This window comes from Protopterus annectens, chromosome 7.part0 (assembly GCF_019279795.1).
Source record: "Protopterus annectens isolate FY-2018-M chromosome 7.part0, PAN1.0, whole genome shotgun sequence".
Lineage (NCBI taxonomy): Eukaryota > Metazoa > Chordata > Ceratodontiformes > Protopteridae > Protopterus > Protopterus annectens.
Genome location: NC_056739.1, coordinates 417,220,078 through 417,232,630, shown reverse-complemented (window position 1 = coordinate 417,232,630; position 12,553 = coordinate 417,220,078). Strand labels below are relative to the sequence as shown.

At 39.6% G+C, this 12,553-nt stretch overlaps 1 protein-coding gene across 3 annotated transcripts in view; it reads left to right on the top strand.

Annotated features, from left to right (window-relative positions):
- LOC122806504 (cysteinyl leukotriene receptor 1-like) overlaps positions 1 to 12,553 on the top strand; it is a 329,799-nt gene that overhangs the window by 244,576 nt on the left and 72,670 nt on the right. The window contains exon 1 of one of the 3 annotated variants that reach the window (XM_044077001.1): positions 10,394 to 10,835. The exons of 1 other annotated variant lie outside the window; for it this stretch is intronic. The gene's annotated coding sequence lies outside the window, so the exon portion shown is untranslated. Of the gene's footprint in view, positions 1 to 10,393; positions 10,841 to 12,553 lie in introns of those variants that run through there. One more of the 3 variants, XM_044077004.1, reaches the window with a different exon arrangement.

The window sequence follows — 12,553 nt, the reverse complement described above, 5'->3', positions numbered from 1 at the left end:
GTTAACAAGTGTCACTTGTGACTATTTATTAATGTTTCTAAGGCAAAGTTAAAAGAAAAGGAATGTTTAAAAGAAAAAAAAATATTTGAATTATTTTTATTATGACTAACTCTGGGAATAAGGGCCACAGCAGACAGACATACTCAACATATCTGCATACATTTTGTAAAATGGGGGGGGTATCAATATTTGTGTTTTTGTACATGTTGTGCATGTGTGCCAGGAATCAGTCAGCAAACAAAAGTCTACTTGTGTCCTAAACTCCTGTTCAGTGTACACCTGGGGGTTATCCACCAAGGCCAACAATTAATACCTGGGCTGAGTGTTTATAAAGCAAGGCACAGCACATCTATATGAACCTAGAGGTACCTCATCCCTATTTAAGCATAACTGGGACCAATGAATGGGTAACTGAAAATTCACCCATGGTCTGGTGCCTATGTTTCTGATGGACAGAAGCAGTCAGTAAATCACCCTATATAGTAGTAAAATTTATGGGTCACATTTGATTTGCACAGTAAGGTTTATACAGGCCCTAAGTGGTCCTCATTCTGCGATAATGGGGAACTCTGCAATGAACGTAACTCGCGTTCATATTCAAAGATATGAGTTACGCTTAGTCCAGTGTTCTCCACTATCACCATTGTGTAACTATTTCATTTAAGAGTTGAGAGCCCTAAGAATGAGAGATTTTGCAAATTTTTCTGGTGAGAGATAGTAGCAAAAGCTTTTGATAAGTATAGGAAGATGGTGGCAACTAGGCTTTCAGGATTTCTGTGGATGTTGACGGTATTAGCAAAATTCAGCAAAGCATCAGTTGTGCTATGATGAGGATGGAAGCAGTGTGGGGTTGAAGACTGAAGCAGATTATGTATTACATAGTTGAAATGTTACATATGAATACATTTTCCTAACATTTTTGATATGGAAGCTACATTGGCAATTAGCCTGTAGTTTGAAATATCTGTATTGATTCGGGTCTATATTATGTTAGCGAACGCACTAAATTGTGAACGCTATATAATCGACCCACAATACATGAAAATCCAAGATGTCGAACACACGGATCAGCAATTTTTTTCCCCAAAATATATAGCCCATGCACACAGACATGATCGTGCACAAGGCTGTACACATATAGCCTTTATCAGTTTGTACCCAACATATGTATACACAATAGTATACATAACCTAGCCATAGACATAGAAACGCACAGCAAAGTTAGAAAAATTATCATAACCTGCTTCTGATGCTGCTGAAGCATATTCGCTTCATAGCTGCTTCCTTGAGCAAATGTTGGCAGTTGTGCCTATATGAAAAGCCAACAAGACATTAATATATACCTGGACAGTGATGTTTCCCATGGAGGAGCAACCTGTAATGAGAAGCAAATTTTACTTTGTATGCATGCGTAGGGAATGAAGTACACACATGGTCTGTCAACATGTTATGCATTTTGTGGCCTGTTCCTGTGCAACAAGAGTCATGCAATGGTGCAGCATTTATTCTATACATTAGCAAACACAGTTGCTACAGAATACACAAAGATTGACTCCGTGTGTGTCTGCATGCATGCGTACCTATTTGTACAATGTATTACTCATAGCTACATGATTACATATATCTACAATACCTGTGCACTGATGATGCACCCTATACTTAATTATTTTTGTTTTCACCTCACTCACTGCACTGCAATCATACAAGGTGCACAGTATGGTGGTCTGATCATTCTTAAAGCAATGTATAGTGTTCCCATGCACTTTTCTGCCTTATTGGACAGAGTGTACTGCCTGATTTTTGCTGTGTGCTCTGCATTTATATAGAACTATTGTGAAAGTATCTGCAGTACTACTGATATGCGGAGACTACAACCTGCTCCTCTCAAAGACTGTGTGTGTGTGTGTGTGTGTGTGTGTGTGTGTGTGTGTGTGTGTGTGTGTGTGTGCGCGCGCGCGTGTGTATGTGTGCCTGCAAGCACCTGCCATGTGATACAAATTTTTTTTTAAGTTGCATGCAAAAGCTGCAGTGTTGTATCCCCTAAGCATTCCACATATGAAAGCTCTTTGTGCACTCTGGGATTGTACGAAGTATGGGCCATACTCAATACACACTGCATTGCCCAAAGCTAAGCACCAGTCTTTTATCTTTATGCATGCAGTTATGTTGTTTAATTTCATATGATCTGGTTCATGAATCTCATCCATGACATTATCATATTTCAGCTATGATTTTCCCACCAGTTCTTATGCATGGAAGGCCATGTATGTGAATTACTTTGGCTGTGGCCATATTGTAAACACCCCCAGAATCTACTACATAAAAGAAGCAACAGTTTTTCAATGGTACTCTTCAGTTATCAATATTATAAAAAGATGAATATGTGTCGATACAAGTATAAACATAACTGAACAAGGTTTGTAAAAATGCATCATGAAAAAACAAATGTTGTAGACTGGATTGGCAGCATACCTCTCAACTGTACAGGTTTTCACAGAATGTCCATATTTTTGCCTATATTTGAAGTACTGAAGATTTGTTTACTTGCATAATTCTTATTTGGAAATTGGGACCTTTTAAACACAAGAAATGCTAAGTTAAACAATTATATTATAGTGCATTTTGTAAACAGAATTGTGTGATGAATTTTGTCATAGCTGAAGGACTTATGTGTTTGAAATGGGTTGTTTTCTTTGAAGTAATGATGTTTACTACTAGAAATCTCATCAGCTCTACTGCTACACTTTGGTTAATTAATGAATACTCTAGTTATAGTTCAGTCTTTGTAATACACTTGTTTCTCTGGTCTCTGAGGAAAGTTTGTTGTTATGTATCATGCACTATTATTACTTTATAGTTTGCTGTGAACTCTGCAGGCAATAATAGTGAGCGAAATAAGTGGTAGGTACAATAGTTATATTGTGAGCTACTACTAAAATTCATGCTGTAGTCCTAGGCATGAGTCTCTCAATCTCCATCTGCTTACTGTGTGTCTCTGAATAAGTCCCTTAATTAAAGGGTTCCCCTGGGTTTTCTCTGAAGAGAAAAAATTGCCACTTTAATAAAATTAAAAATACAGAGTAATGCATTAATACTGTTTGTAGTGCAAACAAAATAAATAATACAAAATACCAGCTGAAATCTCTAAAAATAAGTTTGTGGCAGAATGGACGTGCCAGTTAATGAAAACTAAGTTTGTAGCTGAATGCAGATAGCAGCTATACTCTTCCATAAAGTTAAGTCTGCTTTGCCACTTGGTAGTAAAATACAATTCATTGGTTCATAGGTGTGTACTAGGCCAATGCCCAATGGGGACTTTTTAAGCCTAGGATATATTAAGGTACTTATAGGCATGTTGACTACACAAGATTCATAGGTAAGTAGTACACTGGTTATCCTTGTGAGTCATTTTAAGTTTATCCAATTTCTCTTTCAAAGATGAGATTCAGACTCTGTACCTTGTATCTGTGAGGTAAACACCTTTATACCAACGCTCCAAAACAAAATGTTGTCTTGCTTTTGAACAACCATGGCAGAACTTGAACCTAAAATCTTCTGAAAAAAAAAAAAATCCACTGCTCTGAATTAAGTTGCACACCAAGTACCATAAATTAATCCCAATAAACCAAAACGAGGAAGTGACAAACAAGGCACATAAAATCCAAGCATTTTATTGGCAAATAGTAAAAAATGTGAGTGCTTTCACATAGCTCAACTACGCTTCATCAGACATCAAATAGCATTACATACTCCATTGTCAAATACATTATAACAAATCACATGCAACCTGCAATTAATGGCTTATTAGTCAGTCAGTGTTCTGAAGAAGTCCAGGGATGGATGAAAGTGCTTAACTATTTTGTGGCTTGTCTTAATAAATCTTTTTCCACTGGATCAGTTGCCTGCTTCACTGACTACTACACTTTTGTGATTAAAAGTTTTTCTGGTGTCATTCGTGTTGCACACCCTCTTGATTATTACATGTGAAACCAACCTCATGGAAGAATTGGAAATGGATTGCTGGGTAGCCAAATAAGAAGCCACAGATGATTGAACTTTGTCATAAATGGCTTCTAAGAGGGTATTTGACAACTCCTTAATCAAATCCCTCTGAAGTTTTGTAAAATGTGCCAAGTAATTCAGTGACTTTAAAGTGACAGTCACTGAAGCATAGACATGCTTCCCAAATCTGTCCATCACTTATGACTCCCTGTTGATGGGATGAACAGTGGAACTTTCCTCAACAAGTTCCTTTTTGGTGGCTGCTGCTACGACCATGGCATCCCAAACTGCTTGTTTACAGGTGGTGCCATAAGCTTATCTGGTTTATGAGGTATAGGCTTAATGGTGTCAGGTTCCTTCCACTTTTGCTGAAGCTTATCAGTGGGAGGAGTCACCCAGGAGATGGATGGGCCAGTACTGAAGGCCTTCAGAAATACGGACTCCTCAGACAAAGGGTTGCTGGGTGTCCAGCCAACTCTCTGCTTAAGGATTTCTAGGATGTCTCCAAATGTGACAACTTTAGGAGGTGACCATGGGGACCCTTCACCTTCATCAAAGCCCATATCTTCTGTGATAGACTCCTCTAGTGAGTCCAGGAGCTTCCTCTTGCATGTTTCCTTTTTAGGGACCTCCTCTGTAGGATGTTCTGGAGAGGTATTAGTAGAAGAAATCAAGATTCCCTGTGGGGAAGACCGGGGTCTTGGTACTGGCTGTCCCTGTCAAAGACTTAGTGAGACTCTGAACATTGAAATGTCAGGGTTGAAGATTTAGGATCCGAGGGGGTTGAATCCATCTGTTCTGCTGAGGCAGAGAAAAATCTCTTCATAACCTCAAAGGCAGATTGCCCCAGAGAAAGGGAAGACCTCAGATGCAAAAAGGCAAGCTTTTGGATTACTGCGCTCCCTCACTCTGAGGGCAAACCCCAAAGTGAAAGCTGGAGCCAAGCTATCCAATGCTAAGGCTCTGAGGTGCAGAGATGGTTCTGAAAGAATTGGAATTGATTCCAACACCTCAAACCCAACAGGGAAGCTTCAGCTCTGAGCCCTCTCTGGATCTGAAGGGAAGCAGAGCACTCAAAGTAAGCTTTGGATCCGAGCCAGACAGATCTGAACGGCTAGGATCCAGGGACTCTGAGACCACTGAAGGAGTCAGAGGAGGAACTTGTAGTGGGGGTGTAGCAGTGGAATGGACCTCCTGATCCAGAGTGGTAGGAGCTGAAGGAATACCCATCTGACCCTGCACCAAGAGAATTTTTCTCACCACTCACATCTTCTTCTGTAAGACTCCTGGAAGAATGTGCAGACAAGACTGAAGGGGACCTGTATCTATCCAAAAAAGGGGAAGGTATGCTAGAGGGTACTAGATCCACTGAAATTGAATACCTGGTCCTTGGCATCATAATAAAAGTAGAAGGACTAGCTACAGCGAGATCTGATAAGGATTGTCTCAGATCAAAAGTAGTGGGATCAGACAATTTTTATTTCTTTGGATCTGAAGAGGTTGGATCAGACAATTTTGGCTTTTTCAGATCTGAAGGTGAAGTTGGATCTCTTTCCGATCTATATATAGAAGACTTGGAAGCTGAAGATGAAGAAGAAGGCTTTGGAGACCTTGATTTTGGCTTTAATTTGGGAGATTTTTCTCCAGATATAGTCTCCCCAAATGAAGAGGGTAAGAGTCCTTTGAGAATCAATTTATTTTTGAACTCGACCAGAGCCCTGGGGTTAAACTCATGAACCATGGTACATCGAGCAGTCCTTCTCCAAATGAAGAGGCCCTAAGCAATAAACACATAATGTGTGGACATCCGATAATAGAAGCGTATGCCCACACTTTATATACTTTCAAAGCTTGCAGCCCCTTTTTCCGCCATATTTCAAAATAATAGATTGAAAGGAAGAAAAATGTATATTATTATTAGATTTAAAGATTTTCTTATATACATGACAGATAAGGAGAAAGAAGAAAAAAAGGAAGAAAAAGAAGAAATACTATAAATAGTGGTAGATAAGAGCATTAAACAGACTAGAGGAAAAATACTAACAACAGTATTTAAGAATTATATAAAGGCAGTGGAAAAGGTAATAGCTAATAAAGCTTAAGGAAAATAGAGATTTTAACTTATCTTGAAAATGCTTGAGAGTAACTGGCAGACCACATCTTTCACTGAAAGTGGCAAATGAGATCTGAGGTACTTGGAGTTGATGCATTATCAGTAAGGGAGAAGCTCAAGAGTGTTTGGTTGCCATGAGCTTTAGCAATGGCTGAGCTGGATCCAAGTGATTGGATCCGAACCCATCAGTTGAGGATAGAATGAAAATTGACAATCTTGGAACTTATAATTTTATCTGCTTAAAGGTGCATATGGTTAGGTATGTTATGGTCCTGATGACTGTTTGCCTAGTATTGTTCCTGTGTTCATATAAATAATAACTCAAGTAAAATAAACAACACAGGGGTATTTGGTCATCAGATCAGAATCCAGGAAAGTTCTGGTCACAAGGATTTGTTGATGGATGACTTTCCTTTGCATTTTTAAACTTTTGAAACAATCATGAATGTTAATAATTTATGGGAAAGTACTAGACCAGCTATAATGCATACAGGACAGTATATTATAATGCTACAACTACTAATAATTTTACTAATGGCACCAAAAAGGTTGTCAACACAATCATTACACCTCAAACACCACCCACACCTACGCAACACACACCTAGATACGCGGAGGTCCTCCACATAAACATACCCAAACAAAGGAGACATCCGAGGCAAAAACACACAAAATTTCCACAGCCCTCCACACCACATACCACCCATAGTCCACACACCTGTGCCTCACAGCCACTAAGGCTTCACCATAAACCCAACATATTAGTCAAAGGAGACTCCATTGTGAGACACACAGATGTGCCTCTCACCAGGCTGGATAAGGAGAAAGCCATGGTTAGTTTTCTGTCAGGCGCCAGAATCCACCATATCACATATGTACTCAAGTCTCTTAACAACTAGTACTGTTATGACTCTGTCATAGTCCATGTCAGTGTGAATGACTTCAGATGTACCTCTCTGGACTCTATGAAGAGAGACATGATCGAGCTCATTGATTGTGTCCCAAGCAGGTATGTACCTAGCCTTAAGCAGCATTCTACCATCACCCAGAATGATGCCTCAATGCAAACAGAAAATGACTGACTTCAACAATTGGCTTAGTTTCTGGGGTTATTCCAGGGGGATCCAGTACCTGACAGCCTGGGAAGATATGATTGACAGACCATGATGCTTTGCCAGAGATGGCCTGCATCTGCCTCACCTGGGCTTCAGGCTTATGGCAAAGGCTCTTGCCTCCCCTATAGTGCCTTTTTTAGGAAAAGTGATGAGGTGAACACTACCAACATAAAAATTTTAACAAAACACAAATTAAAGGTCATGCTGCTAAATCCCAGGAGTCTAAACATGACACTGCACTCATTGCAAGCATTCCTAACCCTGGAAAATGCTGACATCTGTGCAGTCACAGAAACCTGGTTCAAAGCTGCGTAGAGCATCCCAGCCTTACCTTGTTACTCATGCTATCATACATTCAGACACCAAACTGTGGGCAGTAAAGCCAAAGGAGGTGGAGTTTCAATATATATGAAAGACATGCACACCTCCAGGCTGGTCAGACTGTATGACGCACAGGAGACACTCCAGGTGCAGTTGACCATTGACAAGACCCCTATACAAATCATAGCTAGCTACCAGCCCCCAAATCTGACTCAAGATGCTCAATCCGCCTATTTGGACCTGTTCGAATCTATCAAGAGTCAACCATTTACCCTGATCCTGGGTGACTTAAACTTCCCAAACATAGATAGGAAGAACTACTCATGCCAGAACACAAATGCCAAGAGATTCCTTGATTTTGCCAATGCAAATGCCTTGGAACAGCTAGTTGATACCCCCACAAGAGGCGATAATATCTTGGACTTGGTATTAACCAACATAAGTGACCACTGCAGCATCCCTATAGTATACATCCTCCCTGGTAAGATCCAACCACAAAGTGGTCACTTTCGAAGTCACCATCTCCCTCAACCCTCCACTAGCAAGGATCAGACATAAAAACTTCTGCAAAGCTGATTACAGCCTCCTGAGGGATGGTATAAACAGCTTCACAGCCCCTTCCCCCTCTGTAGGAAATGGCACCAATATCCACAACTACACTAAAGCACTATACAAGCATTTATATAGATGCATGGAATCAGGAATACCCGACAGGACTAAATCATCCTCTGCAAGGAAGAGTAAACCTGTCTAGTGGACATCTGCAATAAATAAACCTATAACAAAAGGGAAAAAATTGCTGTCCAAAACCAAGAAGGATCAGGTGCCCAACTAGAAGCAATGTCTCCTTAGCCTGAACAAGCAAATAAGAGCACTAGTGAAATCATCCAAAGTAAACTTCGAGTCCAAATTGGCCACATCTACTAGTGACAATCATAAGGCCTTCTTCACATATGTCCACAACCTCAAAGGAAGCACCCAGATCTGTTCAGAACTGGTGGTCAAAGACACCACATATACAAATGAGGTAGATATAGCAAACTTGCTGGCTGACAGATTCAGTGAAAATTTTACCCCTCTGTCCCCCCATCAGTAAATCAGGACATCCCCAGTACCTGCCCCTTCCCCTTATATCTAGGGAACTGGTCATCAGTGGTCTCTCAAAGGCAAAAAAATGCAGCCTCCATGGGACCCGATAACATCCCAGGCTGCATCCTACATGAACTCAGGCCAGAACTTGCAGCACCATTAGGCACCCTATTCAACCAAAGCCTGAGTACTTGCTTCATCCCAGCTGAGTGGAGGACAGCCACTGCCATCCCTTTACACAAAGGTGGAGCATCCACCGATCTGGGAAATTATAGACCCATTAGCATTACTAACCTGATCTGCAAGGCCATAGAATGGATTATCATGGACCTCATTAACAAGGACATCGGCAACCTCCAAACACTTGATCCCACATAGTTTGGCTTCATCAAGGGGAGGTCGTGTCTGCTAAATTTGGTCGACTTCTTTGAGACAGTCACCAAAGCCATTGACGAGGGGAAGACGGTCCACACCACCTACCTTGACCTGGTCAAAGCCTTTGACACTATTTCCCCCTCAGGCATAATAGATAAACTCTCTCAACTAGGCATCAATTCATAAGTTACCAGATGGGTAGCAAACTGGCTCACAGATAGAACCCATGTATTCAAAATAGGGGAAGCCATCTCAAGCAATAGACCCATAACAAGTGGCGTACCCCAGTGTTCGGTCTTGAGGTCTCTGTTATTTGGGATATACTTTTCTGAGGTGCAGGCCAAAACCAGTGGCCTATGGCTAACCAAGTTTGCAGATGACTGCAAGCTGGGTGCTGTCATCAATTCCCCTAGTGATGTGGACATCCTCCAAGAGGATCTCACTCAGACAAATGACTGGTGCCAGAAACATGGCCTCAAGCTGAATAACAAAAAATGCATCAACATCCCCTTTGGAGAGAGTGATGTCCCCACAAATTATCAGATTAATAACGTCCTAAGCACACAATCAGTCATGATCCATCACCCAGGTTGATAGCATTCTGACTTTTGATCACCATGTTGCTTCCATTGTACGGAAAGTCTGCTACATGGCCCACCTTATAAGTAGGGGTATCTCATCCAGGGACAAGGAGGTCATAACATCCCAGTATTCTTCCCTTATAAGGCCCATTATTGAGTACAACACCCCTTTCAGCATGTACCTCGCAAAGTACATGCAGCAACTGGAGAGACCACAGAGGTTCCTCACCAGGATAATCCGGGCCCTCAGACATCTACCATAAGCCCTATCCCTCTACTTAGTCTCATAAAGACTCCTCAGAGGTGACCTCTGTCTGGCATACAAGGTGATCACCTTGACGGGACTGCTGCATATCTATAAGTCAAGCTCCACTCAAGTAGCCCACATGCACGGCCTCAACCTGATCTTTGACATCAACAAGACTTGCTGGCGGGACAGATTTGTGTTTCATAGACTCCCTCATCTATGGAATAGACTCCCTCTCTACATCAAGCAGAGTACCTCTACCCCTTTTTAAGTGCAACCAGAATAACTGGATGTGAAACAAAAAATATACCCCTGGGATTCCACCCATGTCCCTGCTGGACAGGGGCATCAGGTGCTGGTTTGTCTAAACATGGGCTAAACTCTTGGCTACGTACTATAATTGCATCAGTTCACAAAACACCTTTAAATACATGCTTATATTTCAGAACTTTTCACAAAACACATTAAAAGTATGTTTCTGTCACAGAACTGGTTGGACCAGTTTATGCTTGGCAAGCAAAAACATTGCTAAGAAAAATGAAAGAAGCTGCAGTTGTGTCACAACTACGTAGTACATTTCTTTTTCTCTCTGTTGCTCTTTCTCTTTCCAGGGCATCTAAACCTTAATGATGTTTCTCTTTTCATTACTGTTTCGTACAAATTAAATATGCCAGCAGTTTTCTTCTTCCTCATTCTCAAATGCCTTTCATCATTGAATATTTCTGTGCCTCATAAATCTCTTTTGCCTAGTAGCTCATTTCTAATCTCACCATTATATTCTCATTGGGTTTTGTACCTTTGCTATCAATATGTGTATACCCTGCTACTAACTGACATCATATAGAAGACTACTACGCTTTCAGATACTCATTATGAGATAAGCACAGTGCAAAATGTATGCATGTATGTCTGTATATGGACTTTCTGATGCAAGGCTCACAATAATGACAGATACCTCATTGAAGGCTGTATGTCCAAAACAGTATTCTCAGGTAATGTAAGTTTCATTTTTTTATCTGCATGCATTTACATATTTCTTAATGAAAATATGTCAGACAGTCATTTTTTAAGTTGCTGTATTGATCAACAAAAATAAGTGTACTTATGACACGATTATATTAAAATGATTTGAAGCAAAATTCAGTCAGTTACAGTTTCTGTTACAAATAAGTCTTCCTGTTCTCACGAACTGTTAAAAATAACAATTCTCACTAGCTTCTAACGTTTAATCAGTAACAGGAAAAAACAACAAGCCTAACTTGTCTGTAAAAATTCCTTACTACGTTATTGGCCTTCCTTCACGAGTTTGTTTTCAGAAAATCAAAACTGTACATACTATTGTTTAAGTCAGATTGGCAGTGTATGACAAGAAAGTCATTAAACAAAGTGGATAGAGTGGTTCTTTTTTCCGGTCATGGAGTAAACTTTTAATATCATTAAACTTGTCTTTATCTTTTTAATGTTTCTCTCTTTACTCTCCCTTCTCGAACCATCAGTACAGTGCTGTCTGATAAACATGTTCTGGCATGGAATTTTTTACTTGGAATATACATGTTCTGTTGAATGCCTCAAAGCAGTACCTATAATTTTTTCTGTCATGTAACAGGTATGCATAGAGTCCGGGCCTGATCATTTTAATACATCTAGCTTTTATTTGTCTTTTTTAAAAATAACTGCATTTGGACTTCAGTGATGTTTTTTTTTATTATTTATGTCTTCAGACTGATATTTGGGTTTTATTAAAACAACATTCAGGTGTTTCTCTACACCTTATAATCTCTCTTCAACATGAAAATATGTAAATGTGTGATTAGTGTGATGATATACTTTATGTGGCTTGTGGGGTTTGCAGATTAAGTATTTAATCCAGTTTCTCTAAACAACTTGGTCACAACTTTAATAATGACCACTTTGTTTTAGATGGACAGGTGAACTGTCAGTGAATGATGCAGCAGACATATATCCTTTTCAAGTAGTTATTTTGTGCATGGAATGCTACTATTGCAGGGCATTTTATAAAATGTCAGGCTTTCCCTCAGTGAAACCTTCATAGAGTGATGCTGCAAGCTGTACCTGTTATGGATAATTCCCTTATCTGCAATAATCAGACACATGTTCAGTTCTGTTGTTTTAAACTCTATTTGAAGCTGATTGTAATATATTATTATATTAGTAGTAGGAGTGGTGTTACTGTTACTATTACTGACATTCCAAATGCACAATGAACAGATTATATAAAATGTAAATGTTTACAAACAGGAAATTTATCCTCTAAGTATAATAAAAATAAGAAAAATATCATCTCTTCTAATTCATCTGTAACCTCGAAGAGGAAAATATTTACAAAATATTGAATATATATTATTGTTATGTAATCGCATTCACTGATGACTATAGTTGGTAGGCTCAAGTCTACACAGATGTCATTTTAAACAGCCAAGAAGATAAATAACTAAATCAGGAATAATTGACAACTTGTTTTAATAAAACTAATAAAAAAACAAACATTTTTTTATACTGTCAGATAGCAGATCAAATATACTTTGCAATAAATGTGCAGCCTGAAAAAGGCAGATAAACTATAACAGACGTTATGTTTGCAATTAGAGTAGTTATCCCAGCATAAGCTGATCCCATCATGAGGATTCTCCACAACTTCCTTTTAACCAGTGTGAATTTACTATCAGCTTCTATCATATTTAGAGCACAG